The sequence below is a fragment of the Amblyomma maculatum genome, chromosome 1 (assembly GCF_055883805.1).
Source record: "Amblyomma maculatum isolate TAMU_Amacu chromosome 1, ASM5588380v1, whole genome shotgun sequence".
NCBI classification, from domain to species: domain Eukaryota; kingdom Metazoa; phylum Arthropoda; class Arachnida; order Ixodida; family Ixodidae; genus Amblyomma; species Amblyomma maculatum.
The window spans coordinates 149,257,576-149,281,677 of NC_139344.1; the positions used below are offsets into that span (position 1 = coordinate 149,257,576).

The following is a 24,102-nucleotide window of genomic DNA, read 5'->3' on the forward strand; positions in this document are numbered from 1 at the left end:
GGGAATCTTGAACGCGGAACCATGTGCTCTGAGGGCATTTGACACAAAATGATTAATGACATCTACTATCTCCTGCATCCCATTCCCCCTTTCTCAACTTATGCCTTGTGGCAAACGCTTCGAAAAAAAAAAAAAAAAAACAAGCTTTACATTTCGCCGCTCCAAAGATGTTGGATTCACAGCCCCTCTCAGCCCCCCTCTTCCTCAGTGACGGCGACCGCGCAAGTCTCTGACTGCTGCCCAAGGTCAGGATATTTAATCCCAGGAATGGCAGTTGCACTTTGGTGGAGGCGAAATGCAAACACATCTGTTTCCTGCGAGATGTCAACGGAAATTACGAAGTCCAGGCAGTCAAATTAATCTGGAGATCAGCAACCTCGTTAACAATGGTCTCGGGCATTCTCGATGCTATTTTGTTCACACCTTCCTCACCTGGAAGAATTAAGAAAATGACAAGCCTTGAGCAGACAAAAAATTAGACACCGAATCTCCACCTGTAAGGGTATGATGCGCCAGTGTTAATGGCTTGTCTGCAGATCCCACTATGGGATTCCCGTTAATTTACCTGCCCTTTGCTACAAACTTAATCACTAATTCCATAATTCATGTCTGTTATCTCACTCATACACATTACCATATGGTCGTAGGCTGCCCTGTTATGTGATAGACAACCTGGCATAAACCTCTGTAAACCTCGCGATAACCTAACTGTACAAACATGCCTCCATGGCATAGGAGTAACCTTCCTTACTCAGAGCTGAAACGTCCCGGAACATATTTCAAATATAACTTTGTAAGCTCGAGTTAACAGCTCCTGGCATGTCGTGTGGCCTTGTGACATTTGGCTCATGGCACTTTTAGCTTGTGCATAGGGGTCTATCTGTTAATCATATTGGCTAACATGCATGAAAAAGACATTTTCGCACAAACATTGGTGGCAAATGGTCAAGCGGTGCACTGCAGATTCTGAAATGTATACCAATATGCATGCAAGGGAGACATCATCACATAACATGATCAAGAGTTCTGTCAGTACCTGCAGTTACATGGCACTGACCACCTCAGACAATGGTTGTTACCACAAGACCTGTTCTAACAGCTTGCTGACACATACCTCTGAGCGATGGACATATATGCACACCTTAGATATCTCATGATTGTGGGTCTTATTTATCTGTATGACTTCCAAGGAGTTCCTGTCATCAGAAGCCATACATTTTATGAAAGGACAGCTATCTTGAAAGGTGATGAAAAGAATTAACCAGGTTACCTTGCAGCAATGCTAAATTACAGAGGGTGAATATGCTGCATGAAGATACCAAGAAGCTTGTACAAAGAAAATTGAGAGCGAAATGGCAGGATTTCTGAAACTTTGAAATAAACAACAGACTACACTTTGTCAAACCTGTCATCGAGGTATGGAAATCATGCAGCCATCGAAAGCTCATCATGGAGGACATTTTAGGTCATCTTCACAAAGACCCACACCTGAAGCGTACGTCTTCATACTTATAAAAGAGGACAAACCAATATGCAAGGAATGTGGGGATATCTTACTTACATGTGCGCCGGACTCAAGAAAATAGGAAGAAAACATTTTGTACAGTTTTGTAACAGATATCCCTTTCCACCCCAGCATGATCAGTCCAAATTCCCTGCATTTTTGGTGTCCTAAAATGAAGAATGTTCCTAAACAAGCTGCATCCTAAAAAACATTTTAGTCATTACACACAAAATAAATACATAGTATGGTCGCTTATGCACCATATCAAAATCAACACAACGCTGTAAGGTATACCTTGGTTAGCTATGTACGAGATAAGCTTTCGGTCTGGTGTGGTCCTTATTCACGTGACTACGCTGTCATGCGGGTTTAATGTCCCAGCGATCGGAAAGTGACCTTTTCCAAATTCTAGAATAATTTTAAAAATCGTGAAGGCGATTCTACAGATCTCTAAAGACGCGCGCGGGTGTTTGGCTTCGACTGGGTACTGAACTGTTTTATCAGCGTCCGCCTGCTTTGTTTGTTGAAGACAGCCTGGAATTTTGAACATTTTTGAACATTTAGCGCGTTTCTGGAGGCATTGCTTTCCATTACGGGGCCCACAAAAAGCAGCTGAATGCCAAACGCCGCCTAGGTAGGCTTTCTAGAAAGACAGCGTTGTAGCGTGGAAAATCGCTCCGCCGATCCAGCGCTGGCCGCGGCCTTAAGAGGCTAACTTACCTGAAACGCTGAGTTGTGCATGGCCAAGGCAGAATTTCTCTAACACTGACCACTGCAGCAGGATAGCTATTGATTTCGCGCCCAATTATAAAAATCCGTCCTCTCTTCGATCATTAACTGATACGTCCATAGTATTTATGCGCCTCAGGGTAGGTCATCGGGGAACACGTATGCGTGGTTGTAGCAACGATCGCTTGCATGGCACCCTCTGCAAAATTCCAAGAGTCAGCTTCTGCAACGAAAATGTTTTTACCGCGTACCGAAGTCCAGCGACGTATGCATATATCCCGCTCGTTTCAAAGCTGAGGCCGGCCGTAGGGAAGCGGATCTTGCATGAAGCGATGCATGCTGGGTAATCCGCAATGATGATGTCGCTGGCAGCAGACGGCGGTAACGGCGGGCAGCGCAGCCAGTCTGATTGAGCAAGTGCCTCTTCGTTTTCAACGGTCCACCGAGCAAACACGCAGCTTTTAGTGCGCTGCTCTTACGTGCATGAAATTGTCGGCAAATTCCTGAAGAACGTACGCGTCGACGACGCTGTGCCCGAAAAATCGGGAGCGCTATGGAGAAATGCAAGGCAGTGCGACGCGGACCTGTTCAAGCTACGCTTCAAGCGCGAACGACTGACTGCACTATGCGTCTGGATCTGGCCGCCCGTCGACAACGCCGACATTTATGATTTCAGTTCTGGCGAGTATAGCGTCCCGTGCGGCTCGCCGTCGACGGTCAGCCAGCTGATCCCAACGCCTAATGTTTTCGCCGTTCACAACTCGACAGCACTCGGAACACGTTGCATCACGCTCTAGTTGTGTCGCAATAGTTTGAAGCAGAGTACAACATCACATTTACAGCAAAGTGAGCACCGCGGTATCAAGAAAATAAGGATCGAAACATCACGCTTGCAAGCAATGCCAGCAGAAATGAAATCATAAAAACTACAGCCGGATGGACGGATGAAAACAACTTTATTTAATAAAAAAAAAAAAATCTTCCAGGGTGGTCCCCTCCCAGACGGCCACTGACGTCCGACGGACAACCGACTCGGCCGCAACTCGGCGGCCGATTTCGGACGTCCGCCGGAATTCCGGCGTACGTACGAAAGCGGATGGTCGAATCCGTTCGCCCAGCGGACAGCCGCCATACGTCCGCCACTGGATTTCCTTTTACACAGCTATGATATAGTTTGTAGTCGTCGTGCTCGTCTGAACCTGAACTGCGTATAAATCAGTAATGCCGTCAAGTCTGCATTATATGATGCCAGAGCGAATCGACGCGATAGAAAGCGTTTCCATTAAACATTTTTTTTTATTTTCCGCATGTTTCATCGTTGAATTTTTCAATCCAAATTTTTTGATTGAAAGATAAATGACCATTAAACATTTTTCTATCATGATGCTTCGGTGAAATTTTAATCAGTGGCTGAATAGACGCAGCAAGCAGCAAGCTCAAAAAGAACGAAACCGAACCTATTCTCAAAAAAATCTGAAATGAGCCAATCCAATCCACCTGACAAGTTGAAGTTTAGTCACGGAAGATGGCTTCACGTTTCCGTGTTCTGCATTTTCTGCGCAGTTGCAAATACCTACGGCTGTAATGCACTGCTAGCATTGTTTTTGCTGTGGCTTGGTGCGGCAGGCACACTTTGTTCACTCGCCGATTCCAAAGTAAGTATTTCACCGAACTTTTGTTTCTTTAGTGGAACTTTTCGATGCACCGATGGTGCTGAGCTTTTGGGTAAGGAAACAGCTCTGTACAGCAGCCGAACGGTCGAGTGTTTTAGGCAAGACTGACAGGATGGCTCCGCGCCGACTAACTAAAGTGCAGCCTCAAGTCTGAGGGCCATCTTTCTCGGCATTACTGGACGCTGCGCCGCCAGTAAGCCGCGCAACTTCTCTGTCTCTGATAAAGGAGTGCCTGCCCGAGCTTTAAAGGAGTTAATTTGTTAACCATGCGCAACGTGCTGAGTTGTAAAAACTATACGAGAAAACTTTTGCACTCCTCGAGCCTATCGTGCGACATGCCTACACTTGTGAAAACGTCGCGAGTTCTTTTTTTTTTTTTTTTTTTTTTTTAATGGACAGCCGCTGATCTTTCTCTCTTGAGCTTTACGGCAACTACAGTTTCTAGAAGGAACGGCTGTAGCTACTAAATAACTAAAGGTTTAGTACTCTCCTTCAGCTTTGACAAACCAGCACATTTGCGCATGTTGGTTATGCATGTGGGACCGAACCGCGCAGAACAACCGGACAAGGAGATGAGAGAAAAAAAAAAGTCAGCACTTGTCTTTTTCTTGACCCGTTGTTCTGCGCTGTTCTGGCACGAATTTGACATACCGCCACCGCGATACAGTTGGGCTGTGAGCTCTGGTGCCTGCAATGCCTTCTTTTATGCAAAACAGGCATACTGGGAGGTCATGCAAGCCGCGGGCTCAAAAAAAAAAAAAAAAACACACGAGCTGAGCAAAAGTGAGATGAAAACAAAATTGTTGTTGCTTTCTCCTTACAGATATTCAAAGGCTCCTCAGAACTTCACTGCATTATTGACAGCGAGATAATGCCAAAGCTACACTAGAGCCATGCAGCACCTTATAGTGCATGATACTGAGCTTATGTCTCGCACTGAAAGCTCTTACCATGTTCTTAGATTATCATATTAAAGTAGCTTTAAACCCATGCTTGTTAACACAGTGATAGCCATAAATTGAATCTAGGGCATCATGCTCACATACAAGGCTTCTGATAACCGCTGGTCACATGATGTGGGCTATAGCAGAAACCTGTACCTGGTCATCTTACAAGCATTTGTGCAATTGATGCTTTTAATGTGTTGTAAAAGCTTTTGTGTTCTGTTTCTGTATGGGAATGCTTTCCTTATTGAAGGCTAACATTTGGCTTGCTACAGCAAAGCCTGTACCTAGTCATCCTGAAAACACCACCGCAGTTGGTGCTTTTAGTGTGTTGTAAAAGTATTTGTGTTCTGCTTCTGTATACAATGCTTTTCTCGTTGAAGACTAGCATGAGGCTTCCAAAAATTTTTCAGATGCCATTTGCTGTAGCCGATTTCGTAGGCCAACAGGAAGCAGCACTTTGAGCATGGAAAACTGTCATCCACGGGGGGAAAACAGCAACATCCCTTTGCATTCTCATTTCTTTGGTATGGCTAAAAGTGAGTATTGTATCATTATCTATATTATTAATATTGAATCATGATTCTCACTGTTGAAGTTGTTTGAGCATGATGATTTTAAACACACAGGACATCCCTTCGACATTAAGGTTTTAGCTTGTTTACATGTAGGATGTAGAACTGGTTTCAACAAACTTTATGCAGCAAATTCTTTTTACATTGTCCACCATGTTACTTTTTGTCATTGTCCATTGAAGTAAATAACGAGTATTTTACGTTTACACAGTCGTCCACTCTTAGCTTGAATGGGAATGTGTGGCATGCAGTTTGCAAAATAGCAATGCATCCGTCACAGCCATGCGTCAAGGCTAAGTGGCTTGTGCATAGAGGGACCAGCCGCTCCAGCTTCACGTCATCTGCCTCTTTGCTCCGATGTGCAGACGTGCATTGAGGCAAAGTGGTTTATGTGTAGAGAAACCAGGAGCTTCTTTGTCACATCTGGCTGTTTGTTACGGTGTGCAGATGTGCATCGAGGCAAAATGGCTGATGTGTAGAGGGACCAGGAGCTGCTGCTTAATGTCCTTCGCCTTTTTACTACAGTGCACAGCCGTGCATTGATGCAAAGTGGCTTGTGCATGGAGGGCCCAGGAGCTGCAGCTTCACGTCTGCCTCTTTGCTCAGGTACGCAGGTGCGTATTGAGGCAAAATGGCTTATGCATAGAGGGACCAGGAGCTGCTGTGCTGCTGTCTGTATATTTGCTATGGTGCGTATCGAAGTACAGTGAGGGGGCTCATGTGTAAAGGTATCATGAGCTGCTGCGTCATGTCGTCTGCCTCATTACTATGGTGCGCAGGCATGCATCAAGGCAAAGTGGATTATGCGTAGAAGGACCAGGAGCTGTTGCTTCACATCTGCTATGATGCGCAGCTGCGTATTGTGGGTGGTGGTGGAAAACATATCCATCAGATACAAATACAGGAGGTTACTGAGGGGGCCTGTCCTGACAAAAACAAGGGGTCCCTAGTTTGGGACCCCAGTGGTGGTAGAGGGACTAGAGGCTGGTACTTCACGCTGTCTGCCTCTTCGCTACGGTGTGCGGCTGCGATGGATGCAGTGGCATCTCAAAAAGTGCATGCCACGCACTCGCATGTTCAGCCTGAGTGGATGACTGTGTACCTGCTATAGCTTTGTTATTCATAGAATAAACCTAGGCCAAGTTGGATAAATTATAGCTCACCTCATATGTGGTCAGCAAAGAAAAGCCACTCCAGAAAATCTGATGCATTTACTGTCATAGGATTCTTATTCATATACATGCTACTGACAAGTCAGATTCTTCACCCTCAGAAATGCCAGAAAAACAACCAAGGGTGCGTCTGTAATAGTCTAGCTTGCTCTTTCTTGCAGACTTGAGTCAGATGTGTGTTCCATTGCTGTGGGTGGGACAGGTGTGAATCTTTGATTTTAAGCTTGCAACAAGTATGTTATTGTAGTTTAAAGGCAAAACGGTACTAATAATCGTAGCCCCCCGTAGCCTTTATCCCCTTTTAATAGTGTTGCTAGACACTGAATTATTAGTTTACTCTGCACTGTTTCTGTCTAGTTAATATGCAGAGACGTACATATATTTATATGACTTGGAGTTGTCGACTTTGCACTTAGAAACATTGAAGCGTTATCTGATGTGTTGCTTTCATTTCTTTAATGATTTCTGTAAGGGATCGGTGGGTATGCTAGGCACCATTATTAGTCTGCTCTTTTTGGGTCACCTGTTCAATGCCCAGCTGCGGCCGTCTCCCACTTGCCCTCGGACAGGAGGCGGAGAGACGAGCACAGACAGGCAGCTACAGCAGCTACAGTGCTTAACGGAAACGTAGGCAGAGAGGGAAAGAAGTCCCCTCTTCCGAGGACTTTGCTGTCGCACTCGAAGACGCGGGGACAGGCAGTTTGTTCTCGTTGCTGTGTCATGTAGGGGGCTCATTTTTATTTAAGGAGCTTTACGAACAGCATTCAACTAAGGGGTCCTTAGTACGCTGACTGGACCAATCACCCGGAGGCAGCACAGCTTTGAAACGAGCACCTCGTTTGGAAGAATTGCTTATCGTTCAAAGAAAAAACACTGTCAGGTTGAAGGGTGTAAGGCCCTCTTCCTTGTTGGGGAGCCCATAAAAATGACCATTATTCAGTGCAGGCGCGCTGAATGGGGTCTCGTTGAGGATTCCAACCCTGGATGTCAACAATGGTGGGAGATGGCGGCGTTGAAAAAGGGCAAGTGTGTAACAGTGACGGTATGATGCGGAGCGGGAGGATGTGGGTTGGCTCTTCTGATGTGGTCCGCAATGGTGCTGACTCGGACGCCAATAATTGCAATAATTGCCCTGTAAAAGGAGCCGCCAAGGGTGCAAGCTTTGGGCAATAGTTGTGCACGTGGGACACCGTTTTGATGGGTTCTAATTTTTTTTTTTTTTATTTCCTAGGGGAGAGAGTTTGGCATGTGACCTAGTGAGCCAATCGTTTCGAGGTCCATTCTCTAAATTCCGCTTGTTGTGAAACGAATTTTTTGTCCCTTTTGCATTGCTTGTATTAGGGAGAGGGTGAAGAACCTTATGAAAGTGGAAAGACATGCCAAAATGTTTGTTAGCCACTCATGTGTGAGTTCGTTGTCATTGGGGATGAGAAATGTGGGCGGAGTCCCGAAGTTAATGAAACGGCCCCGCGGCCTGGAGAACTCGTTCTGAGCTAGATTTTGATCTCTTTCCTCTTCGGCATAGATCATGGTCGTTGTTTCACCTGTTGTAAATACGTACATTCATGTATAAAATTTTCAGTTCATCTTCCTCTCCGTGTGTAAGTTGTTGTGGCCAGATGCAGTAAATTCACTATTTTCATTTCTATATAACATGCCTTTCTGAAGATGGTGAGCTCTTTTGTCCAATCCTGTAAGAAAGCAGCAAAGCGCTCCCAAATCTTCCACAAAACTGTGTGATATCTTTAATGCTAACTGCGGCTTGGTGTCACTCAAAACATGTAGTGAGGTAGATTTCTCCCTCCCCCCCTCTTTTTGTTCGTTCAAATGAGGACCAGCGGACACTAACTCTTGCTTTTGTAATGCCCTAGGCCCCGCCTTAAGGCAGTACTCCAATGTCAATACCATTTTTATAGCTATGGCTGTCCAACAGCACTAATGTCTTTTATACACTTCTTTTACTAATCTCTTACCCAAGTGGTGGCTTATACTGCGGGGGCAAAAGTCTCTGGACAGTATGTCTGGAGATTTTGGACTAGAATCGCGATGTAAACGAATTGTGACCTTATTTCTCTTGCACACATGACAGAACTAACGTTCAACTTTCACATCGACAAGTATGGTCAGAGTTTCCTGGTCGATGTGAAAGTTATGTGCTTTGATTGCAGTTTGTGTAATCCACACACTTTTGTCCCCGATATTACATAGGGGCAAATTAGGCGCCTTTACAGGGGCAGTTTCTTTGGCGCCCACTACCTTCCCCATAAAAAAAGCTACAGTGTTTCTTGTGAACAGCTGGCTGCATTTATAAAGACCATTATTTTTTTGTAATCTGTTGTGCGTAGTTGAGAAATCCATGACATACATGCACAGCTGGTTGCCAGAATTATGCAACCATATTTCAGTAACTAACATCCATGCTGCATGCTGCCGGTAATACATCAGGAGCTTGTGGTTGTCAGCTTTTTGTGTTTTGTGTAACTATAAGCCTTGCTATTGTAATGTCACATATAGAGCTGTGGGTAAACAACTTTATTTTAAACTCTTGTAGAAGCATGAACACTGTGCAATCACTGCGGCGGGCTATGCTTCCACATTGGGCTTTAGCCACATGTCAAATGTCTACCTTTATTCTGCTGCAGCAGCTTGCATGTTATCAGATAAGTTACTTCGTCGCAGCTGCTCTAAGGAGACGCTTTCTAGACGCTTGTAGCCTAGATTTTGATGTCGATATACCCCTGACACGCCCAGGGAATGTCTTCGGTAGAGGGTACATGGAAACCAGCGAAATGTGCAGTTTACAGAAAAAAAGGTAACAATTTTAAATGATGTTATTATTGATCACTTATTTTCAGAGCAGGAACAATGACTTTAGAAATCTGCCATTTAAACCGCTCAAAATGCAGGTTTCTGCCGCCAATGCGTACCTGTGTAACTCTGCAATGCTCTGGCTGTGCTTTATGTTCATATAGAGCATCCTTTATGCTTAGTTTCTCTGCATGTGAACTCCATGTCTTGGGTATTGCTGAGGGTGCATAGCAGCAAACAACATGCCATGTTTGGTCAGAGTGGCATGTTCAAAGAGACGACAAAAAACATTAAAATACTGAATGCCAGGTTCTGGTCAAACTACGTTTGTATCTTTTGTTATTCTGCATAGGTTTTGCTGCAGTTATATGACCTTTCGATATAGTTTGTGACAGTTCTGAATGGAGATGCATGCGTACAGTGCCATCTGGAAAAAGCAATTGAGAGAAACTGGCAGTTGCCCTTGGAGATGTGTAATCAAAGTTCAGCACAGATAACTTGAATTTCATTTTCCCTTCTATTGCAGGAGGAGCCCAACCTGCTCTTTCCATCTGAGGCCTGAAAGACCAGCAACAGCTGATCGAGCAAATGCACAGGATAGTAACTGCTCCTGGAATCCCGGCCTGCGGAGGCCGCCCACAGAGAACTCGATCATCTGTTCGCTAATTCCGAAATATTAGGTTTCAATAAATACCTGTTCCTCCAGAAGGGAAGAGCTGTCACGGCCAAGGATAATTAAAAAAAATTATTCAAGTAAATTCTTAATACTCCAGTTGACCTGCATTTTACCATGCCATTCCTTAACATCGATATTTTTTTAGTGTAGACTATTTATGCATGCAGTTTTTGCAATAAAGCAAAAAAAGATGCTTTTTTTACAACCTCGCATGCTGGTATGCCTATGCACTTCGCATGTTTTCAGGAATAGTGCATTTGTGTAAAGCTCAGCTAGCATATGTGCCTCTTTGATGGAAGTTTTAATTGCACACTGCTGTTCAGTGCTTTGTGTGTGAAAGTAAAGCAGACAACAGGAAACTTGAACCTGTTGCATATTCTATTGTCTGCTTTACTCTCACGACAAAGGCATTGAGCACTAGTATGTGACTGAAATTTCCATGGCACATGCTTGCTGAGCTTTACACGAATGTTATTGGCAAGTTTTTACACCAATAGCTGGCCCTGCAAGCATGTTCCGGGAAACGTCCGAATGTCCGCCTCCGGCTGCCCGTCGGACGTCCGTGGGACGCGATCCGGATCCACGAACGATAGTCCGACGGACGTCCGCTGTACGTATATCGAACATAACCGGACTTCCGTCGGATGTCCGAAGGTCCGAAAACGGACGTCCGTCGGTCGACCGTCGGACGTCTATGGCCGTCTGGGCTACTAGTTCAGGAGTCCACAGGCTTTTGATTCACATAGAGCCCGATCTACCAGCCATTTCTGACCGGCGGGTTGAGCTCCGCAAAGCAGCCTCCCAGGAAGAAAAGGTGGGATGGGGGATGGGGGCACTGCCTGGGGGGAAGGACATTCCGGCCCACAGGTAGTGGAAAAGTGAGGATTTGGGCTCGCCACAGGTGTCGCAGTGAGGGGGCAAGCCATGGGGTGAAGGCATGAGAGACGGTAGGGGGAAATGAAACAATCCGTCTGCAATTGTCGCCATGTAGCACTGGAAGGGTGACATTCACGTGGCAGAGCCTCACCGTAGCGTAATGTCCGCCAAATCTGCCGTAGTGGAGGGCTGCGAACTAAGATTTCACTCCCCCCTTCCATTACGGTACAGCGCGGGTCAGATACTGCGCCTTTCCCTTCCTGTGAAAAAAAAAAAAAACTTTCAGGGCAGTGACGTTAGACCCAAGAAAAACAGGATTCTAACAGCTTGAAAAAAAGTTCTTGCGTTTGTGTTACCGATATTGAAAACTTTGATTAAGCATTCGGTTAAGGCACCGTGCAGAAACCCAGGGGGCAGCACTCGCGGCGAACAGGCAGCGCCACGAGTGAGCGCCGGAACAGTTTGATAGGGAGACGCGCGGCCGGCGCGCGCTTGTAAAGGCGGCCTGCGCAACGAAATGGTAGCAGTTTCAGCCAGCTCAAGCGACGTAGCGAAGCACAAACGATGCGAGAACCACACGACACAAGACGCAGAGACAGAGACGAGCCCTGGCCGCCCGCTGGGCGTTTATTTCTAGGCTGGAAACGCGCGAAACGGAAGACGACAGGAGAAACGCGCGCAGTTGGAAAAGGCCGAGCAAAAAACGAAGGGGGTGGGAGGGTGGCGGCGTAAAAAACACGGTAAAAATGTAAAAAATATACAAAAAACATTTGTGGCGAACGCCCCTCCTCCCAAGTGTGGTACAGCTTCACAAGGGCCAGCTCGAACGCCCCAAGCTGGGGTGGGTGAGAGAGATAAAAAAAAAAAAAAAAGCTGCGGGGAATCGAGCGGCCGAGAAGGGTGGAACGAGTATGGGAGAAGAATAGGAATGAATGAAACTGTAGTCGAAGAAGAGAAAAAAGCCTAAAAAAAGGGACAAGCCTGAAAACTCGAGAACGCGATTACCGGGGCCTGAAGATGCCGCAGGCTATTACATTACGCAGACGGATTTGGTGAGACGGTTGCCACTTTTCTCGACGATAAAGGAAAGGATGACAGATGGCACGCGGTCGCTGATACAGTGACACAGTTATGAGAATGGAAACTGCCTTACAGCATCAGAATTGTAGCATGCTTAATTTTCTTTTTCGTTGAAAGAACGTCCTGCCTCATCCCGACTTGAATGCTAGTTTTCTTTCGTTTTTTTTTTAACGATCCTTAATGCCTCTTTAACGGTACTTTCAAGTCCTCTGCCATAAAATTTGACAGGGGAAGGTAACAGGTGGCAGCCAGCCGCTCGACAACTTGTTTGGAGCAGGATGGCATGTAATGAATGCAAGATCTGTTCAGAGTGTCCACGAATAAGTAAAAAAAAAACATTTTTTTTACTTATTTTTTATTATAGTCTCGATTGAGCAGTATCGCATAAGAAACAGCTTATCATTCGAGGTTCAAAAACTCAGCAGACATCGAAATGTCATCAACACAACTAAATGAATAAAGCGTATGGAATGGCACCTCCTGAATCACATCTACAGAGGAGGGCGAAGTGGACAGCGAAGGATGGCGAGGAAAAAAAAAAATATCAGGCTGAGGGACGGACAAAAGAAGCCGCCCAAGAGGAGAAGGAAAGTAGCGGCATAAGCGTGGAAGGAAAGGGTGTGGAAAGAAGAAAAGGAACGAGCTAAAAGGAGGAAAAAAATAATGAAAGCAAGCAAGCAAGCAAGCAAAAAAAAAGTTGCCAAGGCAAATTCGCGAAACTAATGCGCAAGACATAGTAAATGCGCCATTTAAACACTCCATTCCTGTTGATTACTCTCTGCATTGTACTGGTGCTTATGCAAGCTATCCTAGACAGGGAAATATAGACCACAGGACAGCATAAATAAAAATTATGCAATGAACAACTGCATCCACGAGCGCGGCCCACAGGCGCGCACGGCGGTCCCAGTAGCGCTGACGCCTATGAGTTGCCCAATTTCTTTAAATATTATTATTTTTTTTGCGGGTTGAGAAAGGATGCTAATGCAGGTGAAGGTATAGTCTGTCCTCTTTCGGGGAAAAGGCTTCGCGGTAAATCTGGACGCGGCAATACCCGGGCATAATTGCCAGCTCACTGCTCGTTGGAAGGCAGCGATTCGCCTTAGCGTCGCTTCGCTTCGTAAAGCTTATTCGGTGACGCGAAAACTATTTTATCAGGCCAGTGAAAATGTGTGCAACAGCAGCAATCCAAGGTCTGCAACCTAGCAATTCATTTGTGACCATAGAATGCCGCGAATCGAAAGAACGAACGGCGAATGCGCCCCATGCACAGCAGATCCGCCGCGTCTCCGCTGCACGGCCGGGCTCACGTCTCCCTACCAAACTGTTCTTCCCGCCGCGAGGGGCGCGCGCGTCGCACCGCGAGTTACTCCTGCACGGTGCCTTTTCCTTCAAAACGACACATTTCAAATTACCGATTCTTTTTCCGTTTATACCCGTTGCTCTTGTTAGCGTCGCTTGAATAGGGAATCTGAGCGCAACGGGTCAGAACTCGATCCCTGCAGTACTTACTAGGCAGATATACTACTTACCCAGGTGCATCTGATAGTGGTGGAAGAATTCCTCCTATGTTTTTCTACCATGTTTATTCTTATTATAAACGGCAGAGTGACCGCGCCCATCCTTCCGTACTATAGTTAAGGTAGGCAAGCGGGTTTGAATGCCGTGGTGTCCGATTCCAAAGACCTGCTATCTATGCGGCACCTGGCGGCGATGGTGGTGGTGAAAACGTTTACTAAATTATAGAGTTCCATGAAGGTTGCTCTGGGGTCAGGCTTAGTGCACTTCCCCTCACAAACACTAGGTGGAGTCCCTAGTACGGGACCCCAGTGGCTTCCGCTGCCGCCATTGCTCGTTTGACCAAGGCCTTTTGGGCTTTCAGATCGGAGCAGGCGAGTAGGGTCGCCTCCCAGTCCTCCCGGGTGGTGTTTTGGTTAGCTGCAAAGGCAGGGTTGGAGGGGCACGCCCACACCATGTGGAAAAGGTCCGAGGACATTTCCCCGCAGTGCGGGCACTCCCCGGAGAAGGCACTGTCAAAGTGTTTAAGTGACGCCGGACACATCCTGGTATTCGTAAGGAGGCGAAGAAACACGCGTTCCTCCGCTCTTGTTAATCCTTTACACGGGTGGGGGTAAATATTGTGTCTGTTTTGGTACAGCTGCGTAATTTCTCTGAAAGTGTAGGCTGGTTTGAATTCTTCTGAGGAGGAAGGAGACGAGGTTGCTCGGTTAGAAAGCACGCGGACGGCGGTATCTGCTGCCTCGTTTCCTCCTAGCCCATAATGGGCCGGAGCCCAGACTATGAAGCGGCGGGATGGGCTTTCCACGTACGAGCTGTTTTGCAGTAGTCGGTAGGCCAGGTCCGAGCTGTGTTTTAGTAGCCGGTAGGCCAGGTACGGGACCCAGCCCTGTTGAAAGTTCCTACACGCCCCTCGCGAGTCCGTTATGTTTGTTCTGGAATCAGAGTGTGTTGCTGCTAACGCGATGGCGACCTCCTCGGCCTGTGTTACGCTTCGGGCTTTAAATGTGAGCCTGTTTACCGTTTTGGACTCGTGGATCACTGCCGCCGTGTACCACCCGCCTTGGTGCGGGCCGGACGCGTCCACATAGTACACTCCGGGGTTCCCTTCGTAGTGATGAGCTAAGGCCTCTGCCCTGGCCTTGCGCCTACCCTCGTGGTCGTCCTTGGACATATTAGTGGGGAGTGGTTTTACGCACAGGGCGTATCGCCACTCCTGGGGAAGCCTTACTCTTTCCTCGGTTACAGTCGTGTGTTGTTGTCACGAAATCGGCGCACATTTTCATCAAGCCGGTACGGCGCGAGGCCCGCGCGGCGTCGCGTGCAAAAGCATGGAGAGAAAAGCCTCCTTCCCCGCGCGGGAGAGCGCGTAGCTTTGTACGCGTTGCCGTCACCCTCTTTCCCATTGCCCGGGGAGGACGGTGGTTCATCGGACTGGAATCAGCCAGAAAATTCCAGCATCTTCTATGCGACCTGGCCAATGACGACGCGTGGCTCAACGGGAGGAGAAGAGAGCGCTATAACCAGCGAAGCTAAGTGTGTGTGCGCGCTAGCTTTGGCGCGTGTTAACAAACAGACGCGGCGCGCCCTATTTAAAGCGACCGCGCCGCTTGTTGAGTCAGTCAGTCAGTTCGTCAAGCGTTTTGCGACGTGCTCGCCTGTGCTTCGGCTGGACTCCCGGGGATCACCCGCTGCTGGCAAGCCCACGGACTTTCAAGGGAGCGGCGCTCGTCTCGTATGGCGGCCACATCGTGACTCTTGAGGCGTCGGACTGCAACAGTGCCCGGTGAACAATTTGGTGTTTGTTTATGTAACTCTCTCGTGTTTGATCTGTTGTAAAGCCTGTGTTATTGAATCATTCTGTAGTTGCATGCTTAGCGTTTGTATTCTGTGAACCTCTCGTCCGTGTATTTCAAGCGATCTTGTGTATTCCTTTGTATCGTCTCTTGCTGTGCATAAATTGTGTTTTGTTTGTTACTTCTGACTCCGATCCTTACTCTGGTTTGAACCGGCGACCGCTGGGCACCAAACGACCACCCCCTTCTGTCACTACAAGGTAGTCGAATTCCGGCTGAGCTTGCCACGCAAGTCGAGGGCATCTCTTTTGCGACCGGAACAGCTACCCCCACTCACTCTAAGGGTGTCTGGGAGTGTGCGCACCGTTAAGGGCGCATCGTTAATAATACCCCCATAATTATTAACGGGTGACAGTTGTATGTGTAGACAGGTTAATAGGCGACGCCCCGACGGTCTCTGCGATAGTCGCGTGTATTGGCTCGTGAGGTGGGTTTCTCTCAGCTCCTCGAACGAGTTCGTCATGCCCAGACCTTGGAGTCTCAGGTTCGACGTGGTTATAGGGAGGTCGAGGGCCTTCTTCGCTATTTTGCGCGTGATCACCTCGAGGATGTTCTAGTCGTGTTTCTTGGGGTGGAGATAGGGGGTCGAGTACAGGATTCTGCTTGTTACAAAGGCATTGACCAGTCGTAGAGACTCTGCTTCTCAGTCCCCCTTTCTTGTTTGAGACTCTCGGGACCATTCGGCCCACCTGGTCTCCCACCTTTTCTAGATTGTCGAGCGTGATCGTCGCTAGCTTACGCTGGTGAATGAAAAGGCCCAGTACTCTGTTTCCTCTTTCTCGGGTATTGGTTCTGATCCAAGTCGCAATTCTATCTTGTCCGTGCATTTTTAGAGGGACGAATATGGACGAATTCGAATTTTTTTTTGGTGAGCACTGAAGGCCGCATTTTTTCGCGTACTCATTCACAGCGGTGGCTGCCTCCTGCAAGCTGGCCTCCATTTCTCCGAGAGAGCCCCGCGTGGCCCGTATGGAGATGTCGTCCGCGTACAGCGCGTACTGCACACCCGAGACTTTCTCCAGGTGGACCGGGAGATTTTATGCGAAGCATATTACTAGAACTAAGCCTCAGCTCCTCGAGCGCGGCGGTGTCGCCACCATTGACCTTTCATGACCTACCACGTGATGCGTGACGTCACGACAGAGGAGAGACCGGGTAAAAGACCGGGCTGCATCTCGCGCCGTCGAGCGCGGCGTCGCCACCAAGGAGTACCACGTGATGCGTGACGTCAGAGCAGAGGAGAGATGGGCCAACACCACCTAGAAGATGGCCGCCGGCTCGCGCGGTCGAGCGCGGCGTCGCTACCAATGCGCTTTCCACTTCTACCGTTAGGTGCGCTGTAGTGAACACGTGATGCCGGAGCGGCGGTATATAAGAGGGGTGCGTCTGTTTCTGCTAGGCACACACGGGGTTGAGATGCCTCCCGAAGACAGAGCCGCGGACACCATGTACGGATTTCGCCCACACAGATCCGCACAGGATGTCTTGCTTCAACTACATCGGGAAGTCCTTGACCCCCTCGAGTGCCCTCATAACGACAGGGTCGTACTCGCCCTGGATCTTAAGGGGGCTTTCGACAATGTAACGCATGATATTATTCTCACTCATTTAAGTCAAACCTACTGTGGCCACCGTGCCTTCCAATATATCCGCCAATTCCTCACAGATCGCCAATCTTACATCCGCATTCAGGATAACGAACACGGCCCCTTCCCCCTAGGTACCAGGGGAACGCCGCAAGGCGCAGTGCTTTCTCCCCTGCTATTCAATTTGGCCATGATGCGCCTGCCGGCCCAGCTGGGTGCTGTCGAGGGCGTGCAGCATGCTCTGTACGCCGACGACATCACCCTGTGGGCTACACAGGGCTCACTTGGAGACATTGAGGCCAGCCTGCAGCAGGCGGCGACTATAGTAGACCGCTATGCTAGCCGCTGCGGCCTTCAATGCTCCCCACAGAAATCGGAATTTGTGCACATCCGCCCCTCTCCAAAATGCACTACTAAAATTCAACTTACTCTTCAATCAGGTCCAATTCCAGAAACACAAGAAGTCCGAGTACTGGGACTCTTCATTCACCAACACCGCAAGCCAGACACCACATTGGCTAAACTCCGCAAGGTGGGGGACCAGGTGGGCCGCATGGTCCGCCGGGTTTCCAATAAACGCGGGGGGTTACGAAGCAAGGATGCCTTGCGGCTGGCAAACGCCTTCGTAACCAGTCGAATCCTTTATTCGACTCCATATCTCCACCTGCGGAAGCAAGATGAGGATGCCCTCGAGGTCATTCTCCGCAAAATCATTAAGCGGGCCCTCGATATTCCGGTGAATACCTCAAACCAGCGCCTCATGGCGCTGGGAATGGTGAACACCTCCAGGGAATTGAGGGAAGCGCACCTCACAAATCAATATACGCGTTTGTCGCAGACGCAGTCGGGCCGCCGCCTTCTTGCCCGGCTCCACGTCAAACATACGACACTTATGGAAGAACGGGCACGCATTCCAGCGCCGTGGAGATGCGCCCTCCGCGTACGCCCTCTTCCCGCCAAAATGGCACGCGAAGACCATGATGGCAGACGCCTGGCGCGGGCGGAAGCCCTGGCACGCCATTATGGTTCTAAACCCGGCGTTTTTTATGTGGACGCCTCTGGCCCGCACCATGGGGGGTGGTACACGGCCGCAGTCGTCCACGAGGCGAAAACAGTCAACGGTCTTAGCTTCAGGGCCCGCAACATAACTCATGCGGAGGAGGTCGCCATAGCATTGGCTGCTTCCCACTCTGACTCGAAATATATAATTTCCGACTCGCGAGGGGCCTGTCGGAATGTCGAACAGGGCTGGACCCCTTATCTAGCCTACCGAATACTTCAACATAGCTCCTACATTGGGGACCCCGCTACCCGATATATTATTTGGGCTCCTGCTCATCAGGGGCTGGCTGGAAACGAGGCTGCCGACGCCGCCGCCCGCGCGCTCTCTCTCCGGGAAGTTTCCTCCTCCTCCCCCTCCGACCAGGACGCTGATCCTAATCCGGCTTATACATTCAAAGATATCGTAAATTACTACCAATCTAGCCACAGCCTTTACCCCCGCCCATGTAAAGGCCTTTCAAAGGCGGATGAGCGGCTCTTACTGCGCCTCTATACCAACACACTGCTGTGCCCGGCAGCTCTAAAACACTTCGACCCTGCTTTCTCTGGCAGCTGCCCGCACTGTGGGGTGGTGTCTTCGGACATCTACCACATGGTGTGGGCCTGCCCCTCAAATCCGGCTATCCCCCCTCACCCCAACCCAACCCGGGAGGACTGGGAGGCGACCCTGCTCGGCTGCTCCGACCTGAAGGCCCAACGGGCCTTAGTCGGGCGAGCCCGAGCGGCGGCAGACGCCACTGGGGTCCCGAACTAGGGACCTCCACCTAGTGTTTGTGAGGGTTGGCCCCTTCAGGGACAGCTCACGCATAACCTCCTGTATTTGTCCTATATAAATGATTTCTACCACCACCACCCGTTGGAATGAGAAGCGAAAGCTGCGGCGTGCTACAGAGACCGATGAAGAGCGTGAAGAACGTCTAGCCAAGCGGCGTGCTCAATATGCGGCTCGGCGACAACGTTCTACAATAACTGAAGAACAAAGCGAGGAACTTGTCAGCAATGCTTCCACTAGTGCGGCCAGTGAGTCTGACAATACTTCTACCAGTTCGGAACGCTGGAATGCTACGAAACGAATTAGGCGTGCCCGGGAAACTTCTGAAGAGCGACGGCAGCGACTTGACAAAGAACGACCAAGGCGAGAAAGGGAAAAGGAGACGCGGAGGAAACGACGTGCTGAAGAGGCGGCTAGCCGTTTGCAAATCAGCGAGGCTGTTGTAGAAGAGCGTCGTGTGGAACATGCCACTACATGCCATATGACCGTGTTGTTGCCGAAAAATTCATAATCGTTGATCCCTTCAGCACGTCGACGTTCTAAGAGCTTTTGGTACGCGTACATATTCGCGTAGTGGTAATCGATCAACGTTGGCCCGGGGTTCGTCATGTTCGTTGTGTGTCGGTAACACAGTTATACTACCGTATTTTCGAGATGAACGAGTCATGCTATTGCCGAGTTTAACCAAGGAAAAACCGTGCATTTCCAAGCCCAGCCACCAATATGATTCGCATCTGACTAGGCTTAACCTTAGCTAAGCCTCAGCATTTTTTCATTGCCATAGTGAAAAGCAGCGGGGATAGCACCGCTCCCTGTGGTGTACCTCTCGTGCCTAATAGAAAGGGACCGTGGTCTGCGTTCTGGATCCTCACGTAGGCCTGTCTGTCTGAGAGGAAGCGTTTTATATACTCGAACGCGTTCTTTCCACACCCTGTCGCCGAAAGGTATGTCAGGATGGCCTCGTGCGTCATATTATCGAAGGCTCCCTTCAGATCTAGGGCCAGCACTATCTTATCTCCGTTCGGATGTTCTATCGGTTTTAATATTTCTCTGCTAAGGTAGCAGGACGTCCTGAGCCGATTTATTTGGCCTGAAGCCATACATCGAGTCGGCGAAGACTCGCTTATTTTCAAGATACTCGGAAAGTCTGTCTCTGACCATTGTTTCCATCAATTTGCCCATGCACGACGTAAGAGAAATGGGCTCAGGTTGTCCGTATCTATGGCTTTGCCTGCCTTTGGGATGAAAGCTATGAGTGCCGTCTTCCACTCGGTGGGAAGAGGAACTTCGCCCGTCCAGATCGAATTGAAGTGTTCTAGAAGGGATTGGTACGCGTGCTCTGGTAGGTTAATTTGCTAGGAGTTTACCGTGATCCCATCCCTTCCTGGCGCGGTCCCGCGTTTCATTCTCGCTAGGGCTGCCTTGAGCTCGTATAGTTTGAAAGGTTCATCTAGTTTAACATTTTCGTCTCCACTGTACCTGTAAGCTTCTCCCCTTGGGTCTCGGGTCGTGCTCAAGTACTGGTCTCGGAGCTTCAGCGCTAGCTGGGCCGTATTTCCTTGAAATGCATGTATTGCTCTCTGCGGGTGTTTCTGTGACTCGGTGCGCATCTGGTTTGGATCTATGAGAGCTCGGAAGCGACGCCATGTGTTTTTGCCAGACATCTGCCTTGCTGCCGCGTTGCACATCTCTACCCAGTTAGCGTCCGCGAGTTGCGCCGCGTATTCTGCCGCCTCTTTTGTTATCGCCGCGATCCGGGTTTTAGCTTGCGGTTATGTTTCTGCCTGCGCTATCTTTTAACCACGCTGCGTCTGGCTTCCCAGAGGTGGAGGAGGTGGGTGTCCACATCCGTCACCGCCTCAGAGAGCTTTACCCGCGTTTCCGTCGAACGGAGACTGGTCAGCAGCTGTTTGGTCCAGGCTTGGTATCCCTGCTCCTGGATAGAACTAACGTTATATTATTTTCTGAATTTTGCCCAGACCGGCATCCTAGTCTGCCCCGTCGGTCTGGTAAGGGGTTTGGTGAGGGTCGTTATGTTGATAAGACAGTGGTCGCTACCGAATGTTTCCTCCGTATTCGTCCACACCACTCGCCTAGAGTTTTTTGAAAAAGTTAAGCCCGGACAAGTGTCCCTCTGCGCCGAGTTCCCAATTTGCGTGGGGTACGCCGGGTCGGTGAGTAGGGTTAGGCCTAATGTGGACGTTGCCTGCGCTAGCTTCCGTCCTCGTATGTCCTCTCGGTTGTAGCCCCATGAGAGGCTCTGCGCATTGAAATCTCTCAACACTAGTAACGGATCTCTTCCCGCTTCCCTGACAGCCCTACTCAGGAGGTTGGAGAAGGTTACATTTTTTGCTTTAGGTGGACAGAAAACGTTCAGGATGTGGAGCGGCGGATCATCCTTTTTTATGGGCAGGAGAGTCATCATCACGTATGAAAAGCTGGCTTGTAATTCCAGATCTATCAAATTTGCTGTGAATGTTTTGTGCACGAAGATGCATGTTAGGGGGTCGAGTTGGAACGTTTTGTAGTTTGTGAGGCTCGCGTTCCCGCCTGGCTCCTGTACGGCCACCACTGCCGGAGTATGCTCGTACGTGGAAAGGTGCATCTTTGATTTAAAGCCTCGACTATTCCACTGTGTTAAAATTATAGGACTCTCCTTGGTTCGTCCCGCCATGTTGTGCCTGGAGATTGCTATTCTGGAGAGGGAGCTGCTACAGCTTCTCACCCTCACTGATCACCCTACGCATCTTGTGAGTTATGGGATTCGTGGGTCTCCTTGTGTTAGCATACTTGCGAATCGTCATCGCTTTCGCTATCGGTCGTGATACCATGGGGGGAATGGATTCCTGTATCTTCCTCATCATAGCTTCTAGTTTGTTTTCCATGCTAGGCTCTGCGTCGCTTTGCATCGCCTCCTCTTGCTGAGGCGGCTGAGATTTAGCTAGTGCAGTTTCTTGGTTTGTTGGTTGGTTTGTGGGGTTTAACGTCCCAAAGCGACTGAGGCTATGAGAGACGCCGTAGTGGAGGACTCCGGAAATTTCGACCACCTGGGGATCTTTAACGTGCAGTGCAGTTTCTAACACCAAATTTGGTAGAGATTGATTTAAGAAAAGAGATAGCAGCCCTAAAAGCTCAAATAGAGCTGCTAACCAGTAAACTAGAAAGTGCAGTTTCTAGTTTACTGGTTAGCAGCTCTATTTGAGCTTTTAGGGCTGCTATCTCTTTTCTTAAATCAATCTCTACCAAATTTGGTGTAGGTGGAGAGGCAGTATTGGGAGGAGGAGGGGCGACCCCAGTCACCTGTTGCTTCCCGTTCTTGACCATGCTGGCCCAGTTTCTTTCTTGATTGTTTAGTTTAGAATCTAGCTCCATGTTAATCGAAGGAGGCGAGAGATTCTCGCTCCCTCTTTTCTTTTTCTTGTTTTTCTTGTTACTGGATTGTTGCTGCTCGTTCCTTCGGAATTTCGCAGTGCAGTCTCTAGAGTTCGTGGCGTGTTCGCCGCCACATACCGCACATTTTGGATTGCACTCGTGAGGGGCCCGCACCCCGTCCACAAACGGAGCTTGCGTTCCGCAGAGTCCGCAGTTTTCTTGCCTCGGTGTCGGGCAGGCGTCTGCCCTGTGTCTCACCGTGCCACACAGGTTACACGCTGGTATGGTGCGACGGTAAGTGGCTACCGGTATTTGCGAGTTGTACAGCACAGCTCTGTACTTCCCTTCAATGGTGACCCTTGCTTTGTTCGAAGTGCCGAACTTTCGGATCTCCAGGATTTTGCTCTCTCCGCGAAAGCTTCTACTTGCCTCGCAGGGATTCGGTGGTCTCCGGATTGGCCACAGTGATGACTCCGTGTACCACGCTGTCCTCTATGCTTTACATGTCCACGCAGATAGAGGTCTTGCACTTGCGTTCGGATTGCAAAGTCGCCGACCAGTCTGTCAGCCGCATGGATGCTCGACGTGCCCACGATGATCAGGTTTTGGTCCGGGCACACTGTGAAGTAAAATTTGTCTGCTTCGGCCTCCCCGACTCGTTGTCGTAGGGCTATGCCCAACTCGCCGTGTTGCAAGTTATTCACGTTTGTGGCCGTTAGTGGTTTGATGATTAGCACCACGTCGTTTGGTCTGAATCTGCACAGAAACATGGGATTCCTTGCAGCTCTGACTTGCGTTGGGCCTCCAGTTGCGCGCTCACCGGGTGCGGAGTCGGGTTGCGCGTGGCGGCCTCCGTGCTGACGGGCCTTCCTTTGCGCGCTGGCTTGGAGTTTCTGGGCTCGCTTTTCAAAAGCCCGGATCACATTTTCACTGCAGGCTTGCTCTCGGCTGGTCTGCGGCAAGGTTGTCCATGTCATGCCTTCCGGGTCGTAGCTGTGTTGCTAGTTGGCGTTTGCCATGTTCGCCAGGAGCGGCCTTCCCCCCGTGGGACGCCGGCGTTCAGCCGATAGGCTGAGCCACGGCTCCACAACGAATGGGAGCAAAAGTGCCATGCAACGAGGCTCCAGACATTAGAATATACTCTTCCCACAATTTGAAGTAAATTCAAAGACATAAATCAGTCCACTAAACTGAAGCTGCACTGGTTAAGTATTTTGTAATTATGTAACCCGATGGTATTTTCCGCAGTTATAAAGTTCTCTCTTATTTGCATTCATGGCCTCTAAGAATTCTAAGAATATATCCTGCTAGTTTGTTTTGCTTGCTGAACTGATATTTAGATGCTGTTGTGATAGACCTATGTTTGCATTGCATTACTTACATTAGTGGTCTGGTTTCCTGCATTTAAGACATGAAAAAAAAATGTATATTTGCTTCTTGATATGTATGTATATTATTTTATTGCATGCTGGCCTGCCTTGTAATGGCTGCCTGGGCCTCATCAAGCTGTTTACTTGCAGCTTTTAGCCCAGGCAGCCTACCATAACATTCTGGGAAATAAAATTGAATTGAATTTGACTAGCAACGCATGTGTCGATGGGGCGACGGGGGGCAGGAGGCAAGTGGGAAGACAGCCTCTCGATGGGAGAGGGTTCTATACCTTACCGGAGATAGTGCTGCTGTATTTGTTTTTGATGTAGATCATATATAGTGGGGCCCTGGGTAGGGCCAGACTAGCAATACGAAATGACTTGTACGCCCGGCCACTGAAAATTACTGCCCTTATTTTTTTGTTAATCTAGAGATTGAAGAAAGGGTAGCCCAGTCCATTCTGAGCTTGAACTCCATGCTTAGTCACTGTTAGGTTGTAACCATTTAGGTGCTTATGCCCTAACCAGT

At 48.9% G+C, this 24,102-nt stretch overlaps 1 long non-coding RNA gene across 1 annotated transcript; it reads left to right on the forward strand.

Moving 5' to 3' along the window:
* Positions 1-3,753: 3,753 nt before the first annotated feature.
* Positions 3,754-10,225, forward strand: LOC146204577 (uncharacterized). Its single transcript, XR_014703966.1, has 3 exons — positions 3,754-3,888; positions 5,264-5,389; positions 9,932-10,225. It is a non-coding gene; the product is annotated as an uncharacterized LOC146204577 (long non-coding RNA).
* Positions 10,226-24,102: the final 13,877 nt, after the last annotated feature.